The sequence below is a fragment of the Coregonus lavaretus genome (genome assembly GCF_964263955.1).
Source record: "Coregonus lavaretus genome assembly, chromosome: 1".
Lineage (NCBI taxonomy): Eukaryota > Metazoa > Chordata > Actinopteri > Salmoniformes > Salmonidae > Coregonus > Coregonus lavaretus.
This window is the reverse complement of record NC_139988.1, coordinates 44641677-44666350: the sequence shown is the minus strand read 5'-3', so window position 1 is coordinate 44666350 and position 24674 is coordinate 44641677. Positions and strand designations below refer to the sequence as shown.

The following is a 24674-nucleotide window of genomic DNA, read 5'->3' as shown; positions in this document are numbered from 1 at the left end:
AAAGCTGAATGTTAATTTAGCTGTTTCTTTTCTCCCGGTGTCTGTATCGCAACAGTATCCCATCCAACACCGAAGCATGGCACAATCTTCGAGAAGATGCTATTGCAGTGTACCATTTTGTTCAAACAACAAACAGAAATTCCCGTATCTGAGTTTTCACGATTTCCCTGTTGATGGAGAAATACGTGCCCGTTGGGTGAGGGCGATCAGGAGAGATGAGGGACCAAGTTTTAAGATTCTTCGTGGGAGCACCTTTGTTTGCAGTCAGCACTTTCCCCCTGAGGATAGATACACATCGGCCAGTGGACGGATCCGTATTAAACAGGGATCAGTGCCGTCTAGATTCCACTGGAATGATTGGGGTAAGGATAGGTAGACAGCGTTAAACGTAATACTACTGTAATCCAATAATATATTACTTGTACAAAATGTTTAATAATTTTATCCTGATGCAATATAGCTGCTACATTTTGTCATTTTAGGGACTGAAAAGTGATTACCAAAATGTATCATGACAAGCATATGGTTAACCTTCAACGAAGAACTTGTAGCCTTTATCAAGCTTCGATCTTGAAGTAAGGGACCACTTGTCAGCAAGTCGTTCTACGTCGTTAAGTCGTATTGGTGGCAGATGTGAAAGGGACTGGGTGAACTCCATAATGATGTGCTACTAGCTAAGCGTTCCTAAGCGACACCGGATGTAAACATAACCTGCATCGCGGCAGAACGGAAGTTGTCTGACGTCACGTGAAAAGGGCCTATACCAACATGTTTCAAGCAGACCACCATAGTCCCCGTGCCCAAGGTCTCTAAGATGACCTGCCTAAATGACTACCGACCCGTAGCACTGACGTCTGTAGCCATGAAGTGCTTTGAAAGGCTGGTCATGGCTCACATCAACAGCATTATCCCAGAAACCCTAGACCCACTCCAATTTGCATACCGCCCCAACAGATCCACAGATGATGCAATCTCTATTGCACTCCACACTGCCCTTTCCCACCTGGACAAGAGGAACACCTACGTGAGAATGCTATTCATTGACTACAGCTCAGCATTCAACACCATAGTGCCCTCTAAGCTCATCACTAAGCTAAGGATCCTGGGACTAAACACCTCCCTCTGCAACTGGATCCTGGACTTCCTGACGGGCCGCCCCCAGGTGGTAAGGGTAGGTAACAACACATCTGCCACACTGATCCTCAACACGGGGGCCCCTCAGGGGTGCGTGCTCAGTCCCCTCCTGTACTCTCTGTTCACCCATGACTGCATGGCCAGGCACGACTCCAACACCATCATTAAGTTTGCCGACGACACAACAGTGGTAGGCCTGATCACCGACAACGATGAGACAGCCTATAGGGAGGAGGTCAGAGACCTGGCCGTGTGGTGCCAGGACAACAACCTCTCCCTCAACGTGACCAAGACAAAGGAGATGATTGTGGACTACAGGAAAAAAAAGAGGACTGAGCACGCCCCCATTCTCATCGACGGGGCTGTAGTGGAACAGGTTGAGAGCTTCAAGTTCCTTGGTGTCCACATCACCAACGAACTATCATGGTCCAAACACACCAAGACAGTCGTGAAGAGGACACGACAAAGCCTATTCCCCCTCAGGAGACTGAAAAGATTTGGCATGGGTCCTCAGATCCTCAAAAAATTCTACAGCTGCACCATCGAGAGCATCCTGACTGGTTGCATCACCGCCTGGTATGGCAACTGCTTGGCCTCCAACCGCAAGGCACTACAGAGGGTAGTGCGTACGGCCCAGTACATCACTGGGGCCAAGCTTCCTGCCATCCAGGACCTCTATACCAGGCGGTGTCAGAGGAAGGCCCTCAAAATTGTCAAAGACTCCAGCCACCCTAGTCATAGACTGTTCTCTCTGCTACCGCACGGCAAGCGGTACCGGAGTGCCAAGTCTAGGTCCAAAAGACTTCTCAACAGCTTCTACCCCCAAGCCATAAGACTCCTGAACAGCTAATCATGGCTACCCGGACTATTTGCACTGCCCCCTCACCCCATCCTTTTTACGCTGCTGCTACTCTGTTTATTATTTATGCATAGTCACTTTAACTCTACCCACATGTACATATTACCTCAACTAACTCAACTAGCCGGTGCCCCCGCACATTGACTCTGCAACGGTACCCCCTTGTATATATAGCCTCCCTACTGTTATTTTATTTTACTTCTGCTCTTTTTTTTCTCAACACTTTTTTTGTTGTTGTTTTATTTTTACTTTTTTTGTTAAAAATAAATGCACTGTTGGTTAAGGGCTGTAAGTAAGCATTTCACTGTAATGTCTGCACCTGTTGTATTCGGCGCATGTGACCAATACAATTTGATTTGATTTGATTTGATTTCAGGTGGAAAAATGTGCTTAACAAGTCACATAATAGGTTGCATGGACTCACTGTGTGCAATAATACTGATTTTTGAATGACTAACTCATCTCTGTACCCCACACATACAATTATCTTTAAGGTCCCTCAGTCAAGCAGTGAATATCAAACCCAGATTTAACCACAAAGACCAGGGAGGTTTTATAATGCCTCACAAAGAAGGGCACCTATTGGTAGATGGGTAAAAATTCTAAAAGCAGACATTGAATATCCCGTTGAGCATGGTGAAGTTATTAATTACACTTTGGATGGTGTATCAATACACCCAGTCACTACAAAGATACAGGAGTCCTTCCTAACTCAGTTGCCGGAGAAAAGGAAGCCGCTTAGGGATTTCACCATGAGGCCAATGGTGACTTTAAAACAGTTACAGAGTTTAATGGCTGTGATAGGAGAAAACTGAGGATGGATCAACAACAATGTAGTTACTCAACAATACTAACCTAATTGACAGCGGGAAAAGAAGGAAGCCTGTACAAAATATTCCAAAACATCCATCCTGTTTGCAACAATGCACTAAAGTAATACTCTAAAAAATGTGGCAAAGCAATTCACTTTTTGTCCTAAATACAAAGTGTTATGTTTAGGGCAATTCCAATACAACACATTACGGAGTTCTACTCTCCATATTTTCAAGCATAGTGGTGGCTGCATCATGTTATGGGTATGCTTGTAATCGTTAAGGGCGTCAGTTTTCCAGGATAAAAAAGAAATGTAATGGAGATAAGCACAGGCAAAATCCTTGTAGAAAACCTGGTTCAGTCTGCGTTCCACCAGACACTGGGAGATGAATTCACCTTGCAGCAGGACAATAAACTAAAACACAAGGCCAAATCTACACTGGACTTGCTTACCATGAAGACAGTGAATGTTCCTGGCCGAGTTACAGTTTTAACTTAAATCTACTTGAAAATCAACAACCAATTTGACAGAGCTTGAAGGATTTTGAAAAGAATAATGGGCAAATGTTGCACAATCCAGGTGTGTAAAGCTCTTAAAATACTTACCCAGAAGGACTCACAGCTGTAATCGCTGCCAAAGGTGCCTCTACGAAGTATTGTCTCAGGAGTGTGAATACTTATGTAAATGAGATATTTCATTTTCAATAAATTAGCAAAATTGTCTAGAAACATGTTTTTACTTTGTCATCATGGGGTATTGTGTGTAGATGGGTGAGAAAATGAATATATTTATTCCATTTTGAATTCAGGCTGTAACATAACAAAATGTGGAAAAAGTCAAGGGGTATGACTACTTTCTGAAGGCAGTGTAACACTGATAGAACATCCATAATTGATCCATTTAAGTGTGAACAGAATTGAGCCCCTTGAGACAGAACAAGGGAAATCATTTAGAGAGAGAGAAAAAGAAAGAGAGAGAGGGATGAGTCGTGAGTGCATGATGGGGAGTTTGACCAGAGAGAGGGAGAGGGCGATGAAATGAGAGCGCCATAGGCTTTTCGATTTCTCTTCTCCCCTTGACAATAGCCTCCCCCTTTGTTCTTATGGTAATAGGTAGGCCATCATCTCAGCCAGCAGGCTTCATCTGACCATCTATTATGGGATGGTCACTCTGAGAGCGAAGGCTGGGGGAGCAATGGAAACGTACAGGGCTCCGTTAGGAAGACACATGGCTTAATTTGAGGGTCCTTTCAGACAGACCCAATCCTCCACCCCACTCCCCTGGCCACATCAGTTTAAACAACCTGACACCTCTTGCACCTCTATGCGCCTCTTTCACTCTGTCATACTCTCCTCCCCCACCCCCTCGACACACACAGCGAGACAGAGAGAGAGAAAGCGAGAGACAGAGAGAGCGAGACTAAGGCTGTGACTGGTAATTGAATAACCGTGTAACTGACCGTTATGGATGAAGACTGTCATGAAAATAAAATAACTGTCAAAAACATTTATATAGGCCTACATACATTTTTGGAAAAAAAATGTTTTATTGACTTTATTTTCATGTAGATAAGCTTTACCTAATAGCCTGAATATTTACTAATGATTATAAGCAATTGTTTTGCTTAGTCTGTCTATTTAACAGTCTACATCTCCTCCTCTTTCCAACTGTCATTTGATGCTCCAGCAGCAAAACCGCTAGATGCGTGGGTGTGTAGAAGCCCTAGCTTATAGGCTATGGCACTTGATGTGCAGATTTTCTTTTACACAATGCACGTTTTTATTGCTTGCTAGTAAATAAATAAAATCTGTATTCTTTAAAAAAAAGGTTGGATGTGTCTGACAATTAATTATTCAACAGCAGTCAACAAACCTAGCACGGTATAATTTGATACATAATTTTTTCTTAATTTCTAGACTAATCAACGCTGATAAATAGGCTATGGACATGTTGCATGTTTTTGTTTTTATTTTAATGATTGTCAATTTCATACTATCGCATAGCCGTCCATCTCCCCTTCATACTTTCCTTGAAGAGGCGACTCCGGGATGCTGACCGTCTAGGCAGAGTTGCAAAGAAAAAGTCCAGTGTCTGTGTTCTTTTGCCCATCTTTTATTTTTATTGGCCAGTCTGAGATATGGCTTTTTCTTTGCAACTCTGCCTAGACGGTCAGCATCCCGGAGTCGCCTCTTCACTGTTGACGTTGAGACTGGTGTTTTGCGGGTACTATTTAATGAAGCTTCCAGTTGAGGACCTGTGAGGCGTCTGTTTCTCAAACTAGACACTCTAATGTATTTGTCCTCTTGCTCAGTTGTGCACCGGGGCCTCCCACTCCTCTTTCTATTCTGGTTAGAGCCAGTTTGCGCTGTTCTGTGAAGGGATTAGTACACAGCGTTGTACGAGATCTTCAGTTTCTTGCCAATTTCTCGCATGGAATAGCCTTAATTTCTCAGAACAAGAATAGACTGACGAGTTTCAGAAGAAAGTTATTTGTTTCTGGACATTTTGAACCTGTAATCGAACCCACAATTGCTGATGCTTCAGATACTCACCTAGTCTCAAGAAGGCCAGTTGTATTGCTTCTTTAATCAGCACAACAGTTTTCAGCTGTGCTAACATAATTGCAAAAGGGTTTTCTAATGATCAATTAGCCTTTTAAAATGATAAACTTGTATTAGCTAAATCAATGTGCCATTGAACACATGACTGATGGTAGCTGATAACGGAAAAACATTAACATACAACATTAACAATGTCTACACTGTATTTTTGATTAATTTGATGTTATTTTAACGGACAAAAACATTTGCTTTTCTTTCGAAAACAAGGAAATGTCAAAGTGACCCCAAACTTTTGAACGGTAGTGTAAGTATTCAGACCCTTTGCTATGAGACTCGAAATTGAGCTCAGGTGCATCCTGTTTCCATTGATCATCCTTGAGATGTTTCTACAACTTGATTGGAGTCCACCTGTAGTAAATTCAATTGATTGGACATGATTTGGAAAGGCACACACCTGTCTATATACAGTGCATTCGGAAAGTATTCAGACCCTTGACTTTTTTCACATTTGGTTACATTACAGCCTTATTCTAAAATTGATTAAATTGTAGTTTTTTCCCTCATCAATATACACACAAAACCCCATAATGACAAAGCAAAAACAGGTATAAAAAAACAACAACAAAAAAATAATAATCAGATATCACATTTACATAAGTATTCAGACCTTTTACTCAGTACTTTGTTGAAGCACCTTTGGCAGCGATTACATCCACAAGTTTTCTTGGGTATGACGCTACAAACTTGGCACAACTTTATTTGAGGAGTTTCTCCCATTCTTCTCTGCCGATCCTCTCAAGCCCTGTCAGGTTGGATGGGGAGTGTCGCTGCACAGCTATTTTCAGGTCTCTCCAGAGATGTTCGATCGGGTTCAAGTCCGGGCTCTGGCTGGGACACTCAAGGACATTCAGAGACTTGTCCTGAAGCCACTCCTGCATTGTCTTGGCTGTGTCCTTAGGGTCGTTGTCCTGTTGGAAGGTGAACCTTCGCCCCAGTCTGAGGTCCTGAGTGCTCTGGAGCAGGATTTCATCAAGGATCGCTCTGTACTTTGCTCCGTTCATCTTTCCCTCGATCCTGACTAGTCTCCCAGTCCCTGCCACTGAAAAACATCCCTACAGCATGATGCTGCCACCACCATCCTTCACCATAGGGATGGTGCCAGGTTTCCTCCAGACGTGACACTTGGCATTCAGGCCAAAGCGTTCAATTTTGGTTTCATCAGACCAGAGAATCTTGTTTCTCATGGTCTGAGAGTCTTTTAGGTGCCTTTTGGCAAACTCCAAGTGGGCTGTCATGTGCCTTTTACTGAGGAGTGGCTTTCGTCTGGCCACTCTACCATAAAGGCCTGATTGGTGGAGTGCTGCAGAGATGGTTGTCCTTCTGGCAGGTTCTCCCATCTCTACAGAGGAACTCTGGAGCTCTGTCAGAGTGACCATTGGGTTCTTCGTCACCTCCCTGACCAAGGCCCTTCCCCCGATTGCTCAGTTTGGCCGGGCGGCCAGCTCTAGGAAGATTCTTGGTGGTTCAAAACTTCTTCCATTTAAGAATGATGGAGGCCATTGTGTTCTTGGGGACCTTCAATGCTCCAGAAATGTTTTGGTACCCTTCCCCAGATCTGTGCCTCAACACAATACTGTCTCGGAACTCTAAGGACAATTCCTTCAACCTCATGGCTTGGTTTTTGCTCTCAAATTGCTCTCTCGCTCTCTCTCATGTCTTGGCACCTTTGGGTTTTTAGATTTCAGGCTGATGGGGTCGGGCTTAAAGGCGGGTGCGTGTCTAGAAACCTTAGATAGTTCGTTCATCACTCCATTGAACGTGAACAAAGAAATTCCTGCCATTGGCCAGTCCAGTGTTGTGATTGGATATTACGAGCCTTCTGTTTGTGATGCACTGCAGAGCCGTCTGTTTAGCTAGCTACCCGGTTTGAGCAGTCAGCACTGAACGACTTGGGAAACCCAGAAGTTTGATAACTAAATGAATTGGGAAATAAATTCTAATAGGTATACTATTTATACCTTGAGTTGAGTGTAGTCTACTTGCTAAAGTTAGCTATCTTATTACTTTTTAGCCAGCAACGTTTGTCTAAAACAAAAGCCGACAGTCATAGCAGACACCATAAAACAAGTCCACTAATTGCAGGTAGGAGCCAATATTTACAGCCTGGTCTCATAAACTAGACGTAACATAGTAAAGGTAAATCCCGGACAAACAAATTAGTATCATATGTTATGTTTGGTATGGTTACATGAGACAGATGGTTACTTAAGGCAAAAATTAAAGTAGGGTGGGCGTATAATGCGAATGTCTAGCAACCCAAAGGTTGTGAGTTCGAATCTCATCACGGACAACTTCAGCATTCCTAAAAGTAACACTAACCTTAACCCCTAACCTCTAGAATAGCTAATGTTAGCCAGCTAACTAACATTAGCCATCTAGTAAGAATTTGTAACATACCATACATTTTGAAAATTCGTAACATATTGTACATTTTGCAAATTCTTAACATATAATACGAATTGTAATTCGTAATACAGTGATCCCTCGCCACTTCGCGGTTCACTTATCGCGGATTCGCTATTTCGCGGATTTTCATAATGCATTTTTTTTTTTTTGGTGCATTGTGCTCTGCATTCTGATTCGCTAAAAACTCACTCCCGCTTCTTGTATCAAAACATGCTACGAATTGTGCTATCATTTTGTCGTCTCGTGCAGTTATGTGTACGTACATAAAACAGCTTGGCAAATTTACATTAAGTTGGCCAAATTATCTTGTAATTTCGAACATCTCCTAAACCCATAATGTCGACGAAACGGCCTGGACCGACAAAAGCACCTGCGGATGGGCCCAAACGGCGGAAGATGCTACCTATCTCAGATAAAGTTAAACTTCTGGACATGCTAAGGGAAGGTAAAAGCTATGCAGCCGTGAGGAATGGGACCCTTTGATGAGCCGTTCATTACAGTTCTCCAACGTAATCGATGGTGGCATGTCGGTGTACAAGGATCTTTTTGCAAAGAAGAAAAAAGAGCGACAACAGCTGCCTATCACTATGTTCTTCTCCCGAACAAACACACCTGCACCGCGGGCTTCAGAAGAAGAGAACACTGCAGAGCGCAGTCAGGATGCAGCGGCCCAGTCTGAAGAGCAGTGAAACGGCCTACACGTGAGTCACTGTATTTGTATACATGTAATAGTTGCTAATTGTAAAAAAAAAAAGTTTTCTATTTCGCGGATTTCACTTATCGCGGGTCATTTTCGGAACGTAACCCCCGCGATAAACGAGGGATTACTGTATATCATACGAAATGGGTGATGGACATCCACAAATTAATACATACCATACGAAACGTAACATACAGTATCATACTAAATGGAGTGTCAAAGATTTACATCCAGAATAATACAAAATGCTCGGAGACCAGGTTGATATTTAAGCCTAAGGACACACACAGCACATGGAGGATTTTGAATTATATGAAGACACCAAGGGGAGAATATGCTACCTGCTACAGTTCATCCAGTACATAACCAGTCCCAAATAATATAATTTAAACTGACATATGATAAACCAGCTAAACTCAGGTTAACATGTCAGAATCAGCTTTATTCGCCAAATACATTTGCATAAACAGGAATTTGACTCTGAAAGGGTGCCGTGTGATTGTGGAGGCCAGGTCATCTGATGCACCACTTCATCACTCTCCTTCTTGGTCAAATAGCCCTTTCACAGCCTGGAGGTGTGTTGGGTCATTGTCCTGTTGAAAAACAAATGATAGTCCCACTAAGCGCAAACCAGATGGGATGGCGTATCGCTGCAGAATGCTGTGGTAGCCATGCTGGTTAAGAGTGCCTTGAATTCTAAATAAATCACTGACAGTGTCACCAGCACCCCCACACCATCACACCTCCTCCTCCGTGGTTCAAGGTGGGAACCACACATGCAGAGATCATCCGTTCACCTACTCTGCGTCTCACAAAATCTCAAATTTGGACTCATCAGACCAAAGGACAGATTTCCACCGGTCTAATGTCCATTGCTCGTGTTTCTTGGCCCAAGCAAGTGTCTTCTTCTTATTGGTGTCCTTTAGTAGTGGTTTCTTTGCAGCAATTTGACCATGAAGGCCTGATTCACACAGTCTCCTCTGAACAGTTGATGTTGAGATGTGTCTGTTACTTGAACTCCGTGAAGCATTTATTTGGGCTGCAATTTCTGAGGCTGGTAACTCTAATAAACGTATTCTCTGCAGTAGAGGTAACTCTGGGTCTTCCTTTCCTGTGGCGGTCCTCATGAGAGACAGTTTCATCATAGCGTTTGATGGTTTTTGCGACTGCACTTGAAGAAACTTTAAAAGTTCTTGAAATTTTCCGGATTGACTGACCTTCATGTCTTAAAGTAATGATGGACTGTCATTTCACTTTTCTTATTTGAGCTGTTCTTGCCATAATATGGACTTGGTCTTTTACCAAATAGGGTTATCTTCTGTATACCAACCTTACCTTTCACAACACAACTGATAGGCTCAAACGCATTAAGAAGGAAAGAAATCCCACAAATTAACTTTTAACAATGCACACCTGTTAATTGAAATGCATTCCACGTGACTACCTCATGAAGCTGGTTGAGAGAATGCCAAGAGTGTGCAAAGCTGTCATCAAGGCAAAGGGTGGCTACTTTGAAGAATCACAAATTAAAAATATATTTTGATTTGTCTAACACTTATTTGGTTACTACATGATTCCATATGTGTTATTTCATAGTTTTGATGTCTTCACTATTATTCTACAATGTAGAAAATAGTAAAAAGAAAGAACAACCCTTGAATGAGTAGGTGTGTCCAAACTTTTGACTGGTACTGTATATGTGTATATATATATATATATATATATATATACACATATATATATATACAGTGGGGAGAACAAGTATTTGATACCCTGCCGATTTTGTAGGTTTTCCTACTTACAAAGCATGTAGAGGTCTGTTATTTTTATCATAGGTACACTTCAACTGTGAGAGACGAAATCTAAAACAAAAATCCAGAAAATCACATTGTATGATTTTTAAGTAATTAATTTGCATTTTATTGCATGACATAAGTATTTGATACATCAGAAAAGCAGAACTTAATATTTGGTATTAATATTTGGTACAGAAACCTTTGTTTGCAATTACAGAGATCATACGTTTCCTGTAGGTCTTGACCAGGTTTGCATACACTTCAGCAGGGATTTTGGCCCACTCCTCCATACAGACCTTCTCCAGATCCTTCAGGTTTCAGGGCTGTCGCTGGGCAATACGGACTTTCAGCTCCCTCCAAAGATTTTCTATTGGGTTCAGGTCTGGAGACTGGCTAGGCCACTCCAGGACCTTGAGATGCTTCTTACGGAGCCACTCCTTAGTTGCCCTGGCTGTGTGTTTCGAGTCGTTGTCATGCTGGAAGACCCAGCCACGACCCATCTTCAATGCTCTTACTGAGGGAAGGAGGTTGTTGGCCAAGATCTCGCGATACATGGCCCCATCCATCCTCCCCTCAATACGGTGCAGTCTTCCTGTCCCCTTTGCAGAAAAGCATCCCCAAAGAATGATGTTTCCACCTCCATGCTTCACGGTTGGATGGTGTTCTTGGGGTTGTACTCATCCTTCTTCTTCCTCCAAACACGGCGAGTGGAGTTTAGACCAAAAAGCTATATTTTTGTCTCATCAGACCACATGACCTTCTCCCATTCCTCCTCTGGATCATCCAGATGGTCATTGGCAAACTTCAGATGGGCCTGGACATGCGCTGGCTTGAGCAGGGGGACTTGCGTGCGCTGCAGGATTTTAATCCATGATGGCGTAGTGTGTTGCTAATGGTTTTCTTTGAGACTGTGGTCCCAGCTCTCTTCAGGTCATTGACCAGGTCCTGCCGTGTAGTTCTGGGCTGATCTTCCTCATGATCATTGATGTCCCACGAAGTGAAAACTTGCATGGAGCCCCAGACCGAGGGTGATTGACCGTCATCTTGAACTTCTTCCATTTTCTAATAATTGCGCCAACAGTTGTTGCCTTCTCACCAAGCTGCTTGCCTATTGTCCTGTAGCCCATCCCAACCTTGTGTAGGTCTACAATTGTATCCCTGATGTCCTTACACAGCTCTCTGGTCTTGGTCATTGTGGAGAGGTTGGAGTCTGTTTGATTGAGTGTGTGGACAGGTGTCTTTTATACAGGTAACGAGTTCAAACAGGTGCAGTTAATACAGGTAATGAGTAGAGAACAGGAGGGCTTCTTAATGAAAAACGAACAGGTCTGTGAGTCCCGGAATTCTTACTGGTTGGTAGGTGATCAAATACTTATGTCATGCAATAAAATGCAAATTAATTACTTAAAAATCATACAATGTGATTTTCTGGATTTTTGTTTTAGATTCCGTCTCTCACAGTTGAAGTGTACCTATGATAAAAATTACAGACCTCTACATGCTTTGTAAGTAGGAAAACCTGCAAAATCGGCAGTGTATCAAATACTTGTTCTCCCCACTGTATATACAGTGGGGGAAAAAAGTATTTAGTCAAATCAAATCAAATCAAATTTTATTGGTCACATGCGCCGAATACAACAGGTGCAGACATCACAGTGAAATGCTTACTTACAGCCCTTAACCAACAGTGCATTTATTTTAAACAAAAAAAGTAAGAATAAAACAACAACAAAAAAAGAAAAGAAAATAACAGTAGGGAGGCTATATATACAGGGGGGTACCGTTGCAGAGTCAATGTGCGGGGGAACCGGCTAGATGAGTTAGTTGAGGTAATATATACATGTGGGTAGAGTTAAAGTGACTATGCATGAATACTTAACAGAGTAGCAGCAGCGCAAAAAGGATGGGGTGGGGGGCAGTGGCGGCTCCTGAAAATTTTTTCAGGAGGGGCAATTTTTCTGATGATTTAGGTGACCTACACACATTTAAAAAAAGATATGTCCAGCAACAACATGAAGACAGGGGCAGCATATAAGTCAATACCAGAAGCATTTATTGACTGATCTGGGGAGATGGATTCCAGTTTCTGTGACAGATTATAAATAATCTCTGATGCCTTTGTTATATTAGCTTTTGGTTGAATGTACTGTCGTAGTAAATATATAATGTTATAGCTTGGTCTGACTAAAATCTTGTGCATGACCCATTTTGTGTTGGGCCTTTGTATTCAATACAATGAACAAGAGTCCTATCTTGTCAGCCTTGTCAGCAGGTGGCTAAGGATAACACCCACGCCATAGGTCTCTCAGTTCTTCCAACTCACGAGTTCTTGCCCTGAGGACACACACACACACACCCACACACACACACACACACACACACACACATCATCACTGATAAACACACACACACACACACACACACACACACACATCATCACTGATAACAAACACACACACACACACACACACACACACACACACTGATAACAAACACACACACCACACACAAATCCTCTTCTCTTAGGCTGAACATCTGAAGACAGAGAACCCGACTCAGAGCCAATGCAACAGTGACACTAGCCTGGAGGTGACCTCGCCCAACTCATCAGGACCAATCAGAAGATCAGAACTACTAGATTCAACCTACTTCATTTTATTGTATAAAATGTCAGCACACAATGTTTAGGGGCTCTTCTGATAAACTCCCTACGAGTTTGACGAACGGGTCCGTGCACGCGATTCCAGATATCTTTACCTCTGAATAAACTGCCTTATATTATACAATTATCCACCTTGTCCAAAAGTCTCTACTTGGTTTTCGTTCTCCAGTAAACTTGTTTTATCAACAATAGTAAGGTTCAATGACACAGAAAGCAGTTCAATGTCGGGGTACAGAGTCGCTCTCTTACCAGGATCACGGTCCGCTCTGACCAGGGTGAAGCCGGCCGGCTCCACCTCTCTGTCCGGGACTCTGTCATCCAGCCAAGTCTCCCAGCTGTATTGGGATTCCGCTGCCAGCAGCGTTTTCATTATTTAGTCCGTTCGTAGCGGGTATGTACACGATCAACAAGATCAGTCCAAAACCGAAGATTAGTCCAAAGCAGAATGTTTGTAAACTAAGTCTACAAATTAAAAACATAAAATAACGCCACACTGCAGGTCGCAACATAGACGCTGCTAGCCGCCATTGTCTTAGTTACGTTCAACGTTACGTCACGTATGACGAAAGCGCGTAAGTGCATGCCCACAGACACCCATAGAGAATGTATTGAAAGCTTTGAAATGTGAAAAAAATAGATTTTACATGACAGGCTATGAGAGACTTCTGTGCGATTTTCAACCTGACTGAAATCGCCCAAAAAACGGGCGGGGCCATTTGAAGCACGACTTTAGCCTGATTTGACATTTAGTGGCTGGCAGATCAGACGTGAACACTGATAACTGCTGTTGCCGTGATATAATTGATTAGAAAAAAAATCCCTTCCTTTTCCCGTTTGGCAGTGCGTCGCCCATATCGCCCTATTGAACAAGCCGTCCCTGGTGGGGGGGCAGTGCAAATAGTCCGGGTAGCCATGATTAGCTGTTCAGGAGTCTTATGGCTTGGGGGTAGAAGCTGTTGAGAAGTCTTTTGGACCTAGACTTGGCACTCCGGTACCGCTTGCCGTGCGGTAGCAGAGAGAACAGTCTATGACTAGGGTGGCTGGAGTCTTTGACAATTTTGAGGGCCTTCCTCTGACACCGCCTGGTATAGAGGTCCTGGATGGCAGGAAGCTTTGCCCCAGTGATGTACTGGGCCGTACGCACTACCCTCTGTAGTGCCTTGCGGTCGGAGGCCAAGCAGTTGCCATACCAGGCGGTGATGCAACCAGTCAGGATGCTCTCGATGGTGGAGCTGTAGAATTTTTTGAGGATCTGAGGACCCATGCCAAATCTTTTTAGTCTCCTGAGGGGGAATAGGCTTTGTCGTGCCCTCTTCACGACTATCTTGGTTTGTTTGGACCATGATAGTTCGTTGGTGATGTGGACACCAAGGAACTTGAAGCTCTCAACCTGTTCCACTACAGCCCCGTCGATGAGAATGGGGGCGTGCTCAGTCCTCTTTTTTTTCCTGTAGTCCACAATCATCTCCTTTGTCTTGGTCACGTTGAGGGAGAGGTTGTTGTCCTGGCACCACACGGCCAGATCTCTGACCTCCTCCCTATAGGCTGTCTCATCGTTGTCGGTGATCAGGCCTACCACTGTTGTGTCGTCGGCAAACTTAATGATGGTGTTGGAGTCGTGCCTGGCCATGCAGTCATGGGTGAACAGAGAGTACAGGAGGGGACTGAGCACGCACCCCTGAGGGGCCCCCGTGTTGAGGATCAGTGTGGCAGATGTGTTGTTACCTACCCTTACCACCTGGGGGCGGCCCGTCAGCCACCAATTGTGCAAGTTCTCCCACTTAAAAAGATGAGAGAGGCCTGTAATTTTCATCATAGGTACACGTCAACTATGACAGACAAATTGAGAAAATAAATCCTGAAAATCACATTGTAGGATTTTTAATGAATTTATTTGCAAATTATGGTGGAAAATAAGTATTTGGTCACCTACAAACAAGCAAGATTTCTGGCTCTCACAGACCTGTAACTTCTTCTTTAAGAGGCTCCTCTGTCCTCCACTCGTTACCTGTATTAATGGCACCTGTTTGAACTTGTTATCAGTATAAAAGACACCTGTCCACAACCTCAAACAGTCACACTCCAAACTCCACTACGGCCAAGACCAAAGAGCTGTCAAAGGACACCAGAAACAAAATGGTAGACCTGCACCAGGCTGGGAAGACTGAATCTGCAATAGGTAAGCAGCTTGGTTTGAAGAAATCAACTGTGGGAGCAATTATTAGGAAATGGAAGACATACAAGACCACTGTAATCTCCCTCGATCTGGGGCTCCACGCAAGATCTTACCCCGTGGGGTCAAAATGATCACAAGAACGGTGAGCAAAAATCCCAGAACCACACGGGGGACCTAGTGAATGACCTGCAGAGAGCTGGGACCAAAGTAACAAAGCCTACCATCAGTAACACACTACGCCGCCAGGGACTCAAATCCTGCAGTACCAGACGTGTCCCCCTGCTTAAGCCAGTACATGTCCAGGCCCGTCTGAAGTTTGCTAGAGTGCATTTGGATGATCCAGAAGAGGATTGGGAGAATGTCATATGGTCAGATGAAACCAAAATAGAACTTTTTGGTAAAAACTCAACTCGTCGTGTTTGGAGGACAAAGAATGCTGAGTTGCATCCAAAGAACACCATACCTACTGTGAAGCATGGGGGTGGAAACATCATGCTTTGGGGCTGTTTTTCTGCAAAGGGACCAGGACGACTGATCCGTGTAAAGGAAAGAATGAATGGGGCCATGTATCGTGAGATTTTGAGTGAAAACCTCCTTCCATCAGCAAGGGCATTGAAGATGAAACGTGGCTGGGTCTTTCAGCATGACAATGATCCCAAACACACCGCCCGGGCAACGAAGGAGTGGCTTCGTAAGAAGCATTTCAAGGTCCTGGAGTGGCCTAGCCAGTCTCCAGATCTCAACCCCATAGAAAATCTTTGGAGGGAGTTGAAAGTCTGTGTTGCCCAGCGACAGCCCCAAAACATCACTGCTCTAGAGGAGATCTGCATGGAGGAATGGGCCAAAATACCAGCAACAGTGTGTGAAAACCTTGTGAAGACTTACAGAAAACGTTTGACCTGTGTCATTGCCAACAAAGGGTATATAACAAAGTATTGAGAAACTTTTGTTATTGACCAAATACTTATTTTCCACCATAATTTGCAAATAAATTCATTAAAAATCCTACAATGTGATTTTCTGGAAAAAAAATCTCATTTTGTCTGTCATAGTTGACGTGTACCTATGGTGAAAATTACAGGCCTCTCTGTCACAATCGTCGTTACAGGAAGCGGACCAAGGCGCAGCGTGTGATACAAACATGACTTTATTTAATTAAAGTACTAACAAACAAACAAAACACGACTCGTGAAGTCCAACGGTTAACATACCGACACGGAACAAAAACCCACAACACCCAAGAGAAAACACAGTGTAAATATGGCTCCCAATCAGAGACAACCAGCCGACAGCAGACACTCGTTGCCTCTGATTGGGAGTCACACATGCAAACATAGACATAGACAACCTAGAACAACCCACATAGAAAATGAACACATAGAATGCACACACCCTGGCTCAACATTTAGAGTCCCAGAGCCAGGGTGTGACAGTACCCCCCCCTAAAGGCGCGGACTGCGACCGCGTCTTAACAAACCCCAAACAGGGGAGGGCTGGGTGGGCATTCCTCCTCGGAGGCGGCTCCGGCTCCGGCCTTGACCACCACCCCTCCATAATACCCCCGTAGCGCCCCTGGTCCGGTCTGACCCCGCTGGCTGGATCTGGACTGGACATAGACGGAGCGGATAGCTTACGCTCCGTTGTGGAGCAGCTGACCGGTCTTACCAGGCTGACGACTCGCACCCCGGGCTTGGTGCGAGTAGCAGGAATGGGCTGAACCAGGCTGACGACTCGCACCCCTGGCTTGGTGCGAGTGGCAGGAACGGGCTGGACCAGGCTGACGACTCGCACCCCTGGCTTGGTGCGAGTGGCAGGAACGGGCTGGACCAGGCTGACGACTCGCACCCCTGGCTTGGTGCGAGTGGCAGGAACGAGCCGGGCCGGGCTGGCGACGCTCACCGTAGGTTTGGTGCGAGTGGCAGGAACAGGCCGGGCCGGGCTGGCGACGCACACCGTAGGTTTGGTGCGTGGAGCAGGGACAGGCTGGGCTGGGCTGGCGACGCACCCCGTAGGCTTGGTGCGTGGATCAGGGACAGGCCGGGCTGGGCTGGCGACGCACACCGTAGGTTTGGTGCGTGGAGCAGGGACAGGCCGGGCTGGGCTGGCGACGCACCCCGTAGGCTTAGTGCGTTGAGCAGGGACAGGCCGGGCTGGGCTGGCGACGCACACCGTAGGTTTGGTGCGTGGAGCAGGGACAGGCCGGGCTGGGCTGGCGACGCACCCCGTAGGCTTAGTGCGTTGAGCAGGGACAGGCCGGGCTGGGCTGGCGACGCACCCCGTAGGCTTGGTGCGTGGAGCAGGGACAGGCCGGGCTGGGCTGGCGACGCACCCCGTAGGCTTAGTGCGTTGAGCAGGGACAGGCCGGGCTGGGCTGGCGACGCACCCCGTAGGCTTGGTGCGTGGAGCAGGGACAGGCCGGGCTGGGCTGGCGACGCACACCGTAGGCTTGGTGCGTGGAGCAGGAATAGGCCGGGCAGGGCTGTCGACGCACACCGTAGGTTTGGTGCGTGGAGCAGGAACAGGCCGGGCAGGGCTGTCGACGCACACCGTAGACTTGGTGCGTGGAGCAGGAACAGGCCGGGCAGGGCTGTCGACGCACACCGTAGGTTTGGTGCGTGGAGCAGGAACAGGCCGGGCAGGACTGGCGACGCACACTGTAGGCTTGGTGCGAGAGGCAGGAACAGACCGGACCGGGCTGGAGATGCGCACCGTCCATTTGGTGCGAGGGGCCGTAACAGGCCGGACCGTACTGGGGACACACACCACTGGCTCTACTCCGGGAACTGGAACGGGCCGGACCGGACTGGTAACACACCCCAGTACCTCTCGCCGTGCCTCTAAACCTCCTTTCCCTACTTTGACCAGTGGGCCCCGTAACCTGGTGGCCTTTTGAATACGCCCCCTCTCTGCCTCCGTCAGCCCCGTCGTCCATGCCCTGTGCCCCCCCCCTAAAAAATTATTGGGGGTGCCTCTCGTCCGTCCGACGATGGCACTGCTGACGCCGCTGTTCCTCTCTCGCCAGGGCCTTGATCCTACCCCAAGGTCCCTTGCCCCCGAGCATGTCCTCCCAGGACCACACTTTGCCCACCTGGGCCATCGCCAGCCTCTCCATCTCCTTTCCTGGCGCTTCCTCCCATGTCCAGTCTGCCTGCTCCTGGACACGCTGCTTGGTCGTTGTATGGTGGGTTTTTCTGTCACGATCGTCGTTACAGGAAGCGGACCAAGGCGCAGCGTGTGATACAAACATGACTTTATTTAATTAAAGTACTAACAAACAAACAAAACACGACTCGTGAAGTCCAACGGTTAACATACCGACACGGAACAAAAACCCACAACACCCAAGAGAAAACACAGTGTAAATATGGCTCCCAATCAGAGACAACCAGCCGACAGCAGACACTCGTTGCCTCTGATTGGGAGTCACACATGCAAACATAGACATAGACAACCTAGAACAACCCACATAGAAAATGAACACATAGAATGCACACACCCTGGCTCAACATATAGAGTCCCAGAGCCAGGGTGTGACACTCTCTCATATTTTTAAGTGGGAGAACTTGCACAATTTGTGGCTGACTAAATACTTTTTTTCCCCACTGTATATGTATGTATATGTATGTATATATATATATATATATATATATATATATATATATATATATATATATATATATATATATATATAGTACATTTTTTATTGCTGGACACAAAAGACTAAAAACACCAGCAAATCAGCTCCAAGTGATTTTAATTTAGGAAATCTGTTCCAAAGGATTCCCACACATAGTAGAAAGATATATGTGATCGTATACAAATGCAAGTAAGGTTTGAAATTATTAGGTTTTAGTCAAATATTATATCTGTTTCGAAATGTTGCGGTCAATTTAGTCTACAAATTATTTGTAATTATGTTCCGGCCCCCTGACCATCCGCTCAAGAAAAGATAGGCACGCGGCTGAATCTATTTGATGATCCCTGGCATAGGGAGTCTCAGCAGATCAGATGTTATCAGCAAGCCAGAGCCACCTGCGGAAAGAGCACAAGTAGAACAAAGATAAAGTGCAAACAGAATAAATGTATCATTCAACATCCCACCTAAAACAATAACATGAGCTCTGTCCCAATTAATCTCTGCTTAAATCCTCACTTCCTCTCTACTCGCATCCTTCTCAAAAACCCATTGGAGGAGGTCTGAGGCGAGGAACCTTCGGTTGTCTCCTCCAATGGGATTTTAGAAGGAGGAGCGATGGTCAGTCGTTGCATAGCTCTGTCTATGAATTTGAGAGTGTCTCCAGCCCCATCCCTCAGCTTTTTACCGAAACAGGGGCGGTGAGTGGGCTTTGTTATTGTTTCAACTGCTGATTGCCACTTAAAATAAACACTTAAATGAGCATACAAGTATGTTGAAGTATACATGATTGTTGGGAGTGTGGTGCCATACCTTTAGCTCCCAGGTGCAGCAGAGCTGACACACTAAAGATGAAGTTGCAGCAGATGTCTTGACCATACTCTGGCTGTTGTCCAGACAGCGGTGGCCACGTCACCTCCCTCAGAACCAGTGAAGATCTCCAGGTTCTTACAGTGGGGCATCAGCATAATCTATAGAGAGGGCAGAACGATACAGGAGATGGAATTAGATTTAGTACGGAGTTGAAGTTCCAACTAAAAATCCTTGTACAATCTCTAGACATTGGTAAAAAGCTAAACAAAAGTAAGGCATTGGAATTTGAGTAAGGTGGAGCGACACATACAGTGCATTCGGAAAGTATTCAGACACCTTCCCCTTTTCCACATTTTCTTACGTTACAGCCTTATTCTAAAATGGATTAAATAAAAATGTTTCCTCATCAATCTACACACAATACCCCATAATGACAAAGCGAAAACAGGTTTTTAGAATTTTTAGCAAATTTAAAATTAAATAAAAAACGGAAATAAACTCAGCAAAAAAAGAAACGTCCCTTTTTCAAGACCCTGTCTTTGAAAGATAATTCGTAAAAATCAAAATAACTTCACAGATCTTCATTGTAAAGGGTTTAAACACTGTTTACCATGCTTGTTCAATGAACCATAAACAATCAATGAACATGCACCTGTGGAACGGTCGTTAAGACACTAACAGCTTACAGACGGTAGGCAATTAAGGTCACAGTTCTGAAACCTTAGGACAGTAAAGAGGCCTTTCTACTGACTCTGAAAAACACCTAAAGAAAGATGCCCAGGGTCCCTGCTCATCTGTGTGAACGTGCCTTAGGCATGCTGCAAGGTGGCATGAGGACTGCATAAGTGGCCAGGGAAATAAATTGCAATGTCCGTACTGTGAGATGCCTAAGACAGCGCTACAGGGAGACAGGATGGACAGCTGATCGTCTTCGCAGTGGCAGACCACGTGTAACAACACCTGCACAGGATCGGTACATCCGAACATCACACCTGCGGGACAGGTACAGGATGGCAACAACAACTGCCCGAGTTACACCAGGAACGCACAATCCCTCCAACAGTGCTCAGACTGTCCGCAATAGGCTGAGAGAGGCTGGACTGAGGGCTTGTAGGCCTGTTGTAAGGCAGGTCCTCACCAGACATCACCGGCAACAACGTCGCCTATGGGCACAAACACACCGTCACTGGACCAGACAGGACTGGCAAAAAGTGCTATTCACTGACGAGTCGCGGTTCTGTCTAACCAGGGGTGATGGTCGGATTCGCGTTTATCATCGAAGGAATGAGCGTTACACCGAGGCCTGTACTCTGGAGCGGGATCGATTTGTAGGTGGAGGGTCCGTCATGGTCTGGGGCGGTGTGTCACAGCATCAACGGACTGAGCTTGTTGTCATTGCAGACAATCTCAACACTGTGCGTTACAGGGAAGACATCCTCCTCCCTCATGTGGTACCCTTCCTGCAGGCTCATCCTGACATGACCCTCTAGCATGACAATGCCACCAGCCACACTGCTTGTTCTGTGCGTGATTTCCTGCAAGACAGGAATGTCAGTGTTCTGCCATGGCCAGCGAAGAACCCGGATCTCAATCCCATTGAGCACGTCTCGGACCTGTTGGATGGAGGGTGAGGGCTAGGGCCATTCCCTCCAGAAATGTCTGGGAACTTGCAGGTGCCTTGGTGGAAGAGTGGGGTAACATCTCACAGCAAGAACTGGCAAATCTTGTGCAGTCCATGAGGAGGAGATGCACTGCAGTACTTAATGCAGCTGGAGGCCACACCAGATACTGACTGTTACTTTTGATTTTGACCCCCCCTTTGTTCAGGGACACATTATTCAATTTCTGTTAGTCACATGTCTGTGTAACTTGTTCAGTTTATGTCTCAGTTGTTGAATCTTTTTATGTTCATGCAAATATTTACACATGTTAAGTTTGCTGAAAATAAACACAGTTGACAGTGAGAGGACGTTTCTTTTTTGCTGAGTTTACCTTATTTGCATAAGTATTCAGACCCTTTGCTATGAGACTTGAAATTGAGCTCAGGTGCATCCTGTTTCCTTTGATCATCTTTGAGATGTTTCTATAACTTGATTGGAGTCCACCTGCGGTAAATTCAATTGATTGGACATGATTTGGAAAGGTACACACCTGTCTATATAAGGTCCCACAGTTGACAGTGCATGTCAGAGCAAAAACCAAGCCATGAGGTCGAAGGAATTGTCCATAGAGCTCCGAGACAGGATTGTGTCGAGACACAGATCTGGGGAAGGGTACCAAAACATTTCTACAGCATTGAAGGTCCCCAAGAACACAGTGGCCTCCATCATTCTTAAATGGAAGAAGTTTGGAACCACCAAGACTCTTCCTAGAGCTGGCCGCCAAACTGAGCAATCTGGGGAGAAGGGCCTTGGTCAGGGAGGTGACCAAGAACCCAATGGTCACTCTGACAGAGCTCCAGAGCTCTTCTTTGGAGATGGGAGAACCTTCTAGAAGGACAACCATCTCTGCAGCACTCCACCAATCAGGCCTTTATTGTAGAGTGGCCAGACGGAAGCCACTCCTCAGGCACATGGCAGCCCGCTTGGAGTTTGCCAAAAGGCACCTAAAGGACTCTCAGACCATGAGAAACAAGATTCTCTGGTCTGATGAAAACAAGACTGAACTATTTTGCCTGAATGCCAAGCGTCACGTCTGGTGGAAACCTGGCACCATCCCAACGGTGAAGCATGGTGGTGGCAGCATCATGCTGTGGGATTGGACAGAGACGATCTGTGGGGCAATTCCACAGTAACATAGTAATGCTGACACTCAGATTTTTCCATTTAAAATGTATGTCAAACAAAAACCAATGATGTATAACTGAAACAAAACATACAACTCTATGCACAAGGACTACTTTTAACAAATTTGCAATAATTGGTTTGTTTTACATACCTTTTAAAGTGAAAAATCTGAGTCTCAGTATCACTCCGTTACCGTGAAATAAAAATCTAATGTTCAATGTGTTTCCATCGCATTTTCAACTCTACCTATAGTTTTGTTACAGCAAATGTGCCTACTCTGGTCTTGGCACGTGCACTCTAGCCAACAGCTTGCATATAGGCCTACAGCGCGGGTAGGCTCTGCAGGTAGGTTAGTCTACATGATGAGATTATAATGGATAATGGAGAATATTTTTATTTGTCAAACTGCAGTCAAGCATCGATCATCATGTCACCAGAATAAGACCCTCAACATTTATTGGAAAGGAGCATCAAGCTCATACCGTGCACTTTCACCACCCTGTGAAGTTCATCATAATTTATTTAATCTGTAGCTTAATAAACTGCATGGGTTCGAGAGTCGTAGTGGGAGGACCACACACCATTTAATTGCGTGACTCCAAGTTTACTTCAATATAATGGTTATTATATCAATATTTGTGCATAAAGGCATTTCCACTGCCATTTCTCGCATAATTTATTTTCCAGACACAAAAAGATCCCACCATGTAGAACAAACAAATTATCTGTTGGCATTTATACAATTGTAACGAAACTTCCTGTTTCCATCACAGCTGTCGTGATTTTTTTATACGTTATGACTTTACTCACATAAAAACTGGGGATGGAAACGTGGTTAATGACTACCACATACATTCAGTATAGAACTATATTTCTAACCAATAAACAGCAGCTGGTCATCATCCTCGCTACGTGAGAAAGGTCCTATGCACAATGCCTTCATACAGCATCAAATACATTTGAGGAACTCTCAGTACCACTAATGATTAAGTTACAGGGGTGATTAGTGGATGTCATGGTTACCTACAGGAAGTCCCCAGAGTGCTGTGCATAGAGGAGAGCCAACAGATTGGAATTCTGTATCTCCTGTCTCTGTCAGCTGAGCAGAGAACAACTTCACCACCACATGGAAAGAGGTATGGAGAGAGAGAAATGGTTTGAAGTCATTCTCATGTCTTGTAACTGCACAAAAACTGACAGAGTAAAAGTTATCAACACTTTATTTAAATCAGATTGTATTTCAAAGTATGTGGTTAGCGGTTTACAATATTGCCTATTATTTGGTTCAGAGCCTGACCTCTCTTGGCTCCCCCTCCTCGATTACGGCACTCTTCCCTAGTGAGACTCTTCCATGTCTGTTCTCACCCTGCCTCTCCCCCCTCTTCTGCCACCCAGTCATGCTGGTCTTCCAAGTCCTCTTCCACTACTAAACCCCTCCTAGACATAGGTACAATGCTCTTAGTCAAACCAGAGACGAAACCACCTAGCTAGCTGACATTAACCTAGCTTGCCTCATCAATAGCCTGCTTTAATAACAGAAGAATAAATAACTACTTACTTCAATTTCAATACTGAAATCATAGTTGATTAGCTAGCTAGTTGGTTAGCTAGTTTCTCTACTGAAAAACTATCGAACTTACCTCTTTATTATTGTCAGCCTTTCATCTCTATGGTCAAAAATCTGGTTAAGGGAAAGAAAAGGAAAGTCAGTTGTACAACTGAACGCATTCAACTGAATGTGTCTTCCGCATTTAACCCAACCCCTATGGAGTAGTCAAACTGTGATTTGTCCAAAGACCTGACCAATTGCGTTTCAGTAGACTGCAACATTGGCTAGAATTTCCCCTTCTTATAAAATTATAGTAAGCAGTTGCAAGAGCAAAATAGATTTTGGAGAGTGAACTGGAAAATTGGTGTGAGAGGGAGAAAATATATCCGTGTGGGGAGTCAGGACGTGGTGTATTTGTGAGAGTGCAATAATTTCGGAGTTTTGACATGTAGTAAGTATTTCTTCAGGCGAACAAAAATCTCTGCTCTCAAATTAATTTACTGCGTGTGGAAATGCAGTTCTGCTTGCTCAGTCACACTCGCAAGCTCTCAAGTTTAATTTGCGCACATCACGCTGGCCTGCACTCGTGGGACCTGTCCTCTGCTCGCTCGGCCACATTTCTTCTCTCTCCACTCAAGTGTTTGCTCGCACAATGATGTTACATCTTGCTCGCGTTCGCCATCTCGCGCCCATTAAACTTTTGAATCGGATTTGACACCATACC

The 24674-nt window shown here is 45.0% G+C and overlaps 1 protein-coding gene across 1 annotated transcript in view; it reads right to left on the bottom strand.

Moving 5' to 3' along the window:
• LOC311133234 (stromal membrane-associated protein 1-like) overlaps nt 1-24674 on the bottom strand; it is a gene marked incomplete at both ends in the record, with an annotated part of 105769 nt that overhangs the window by 14701 nt on the left and 66394 nt on the right. The gene's annotated exons all lie outside the window — the stretch shown is intronic.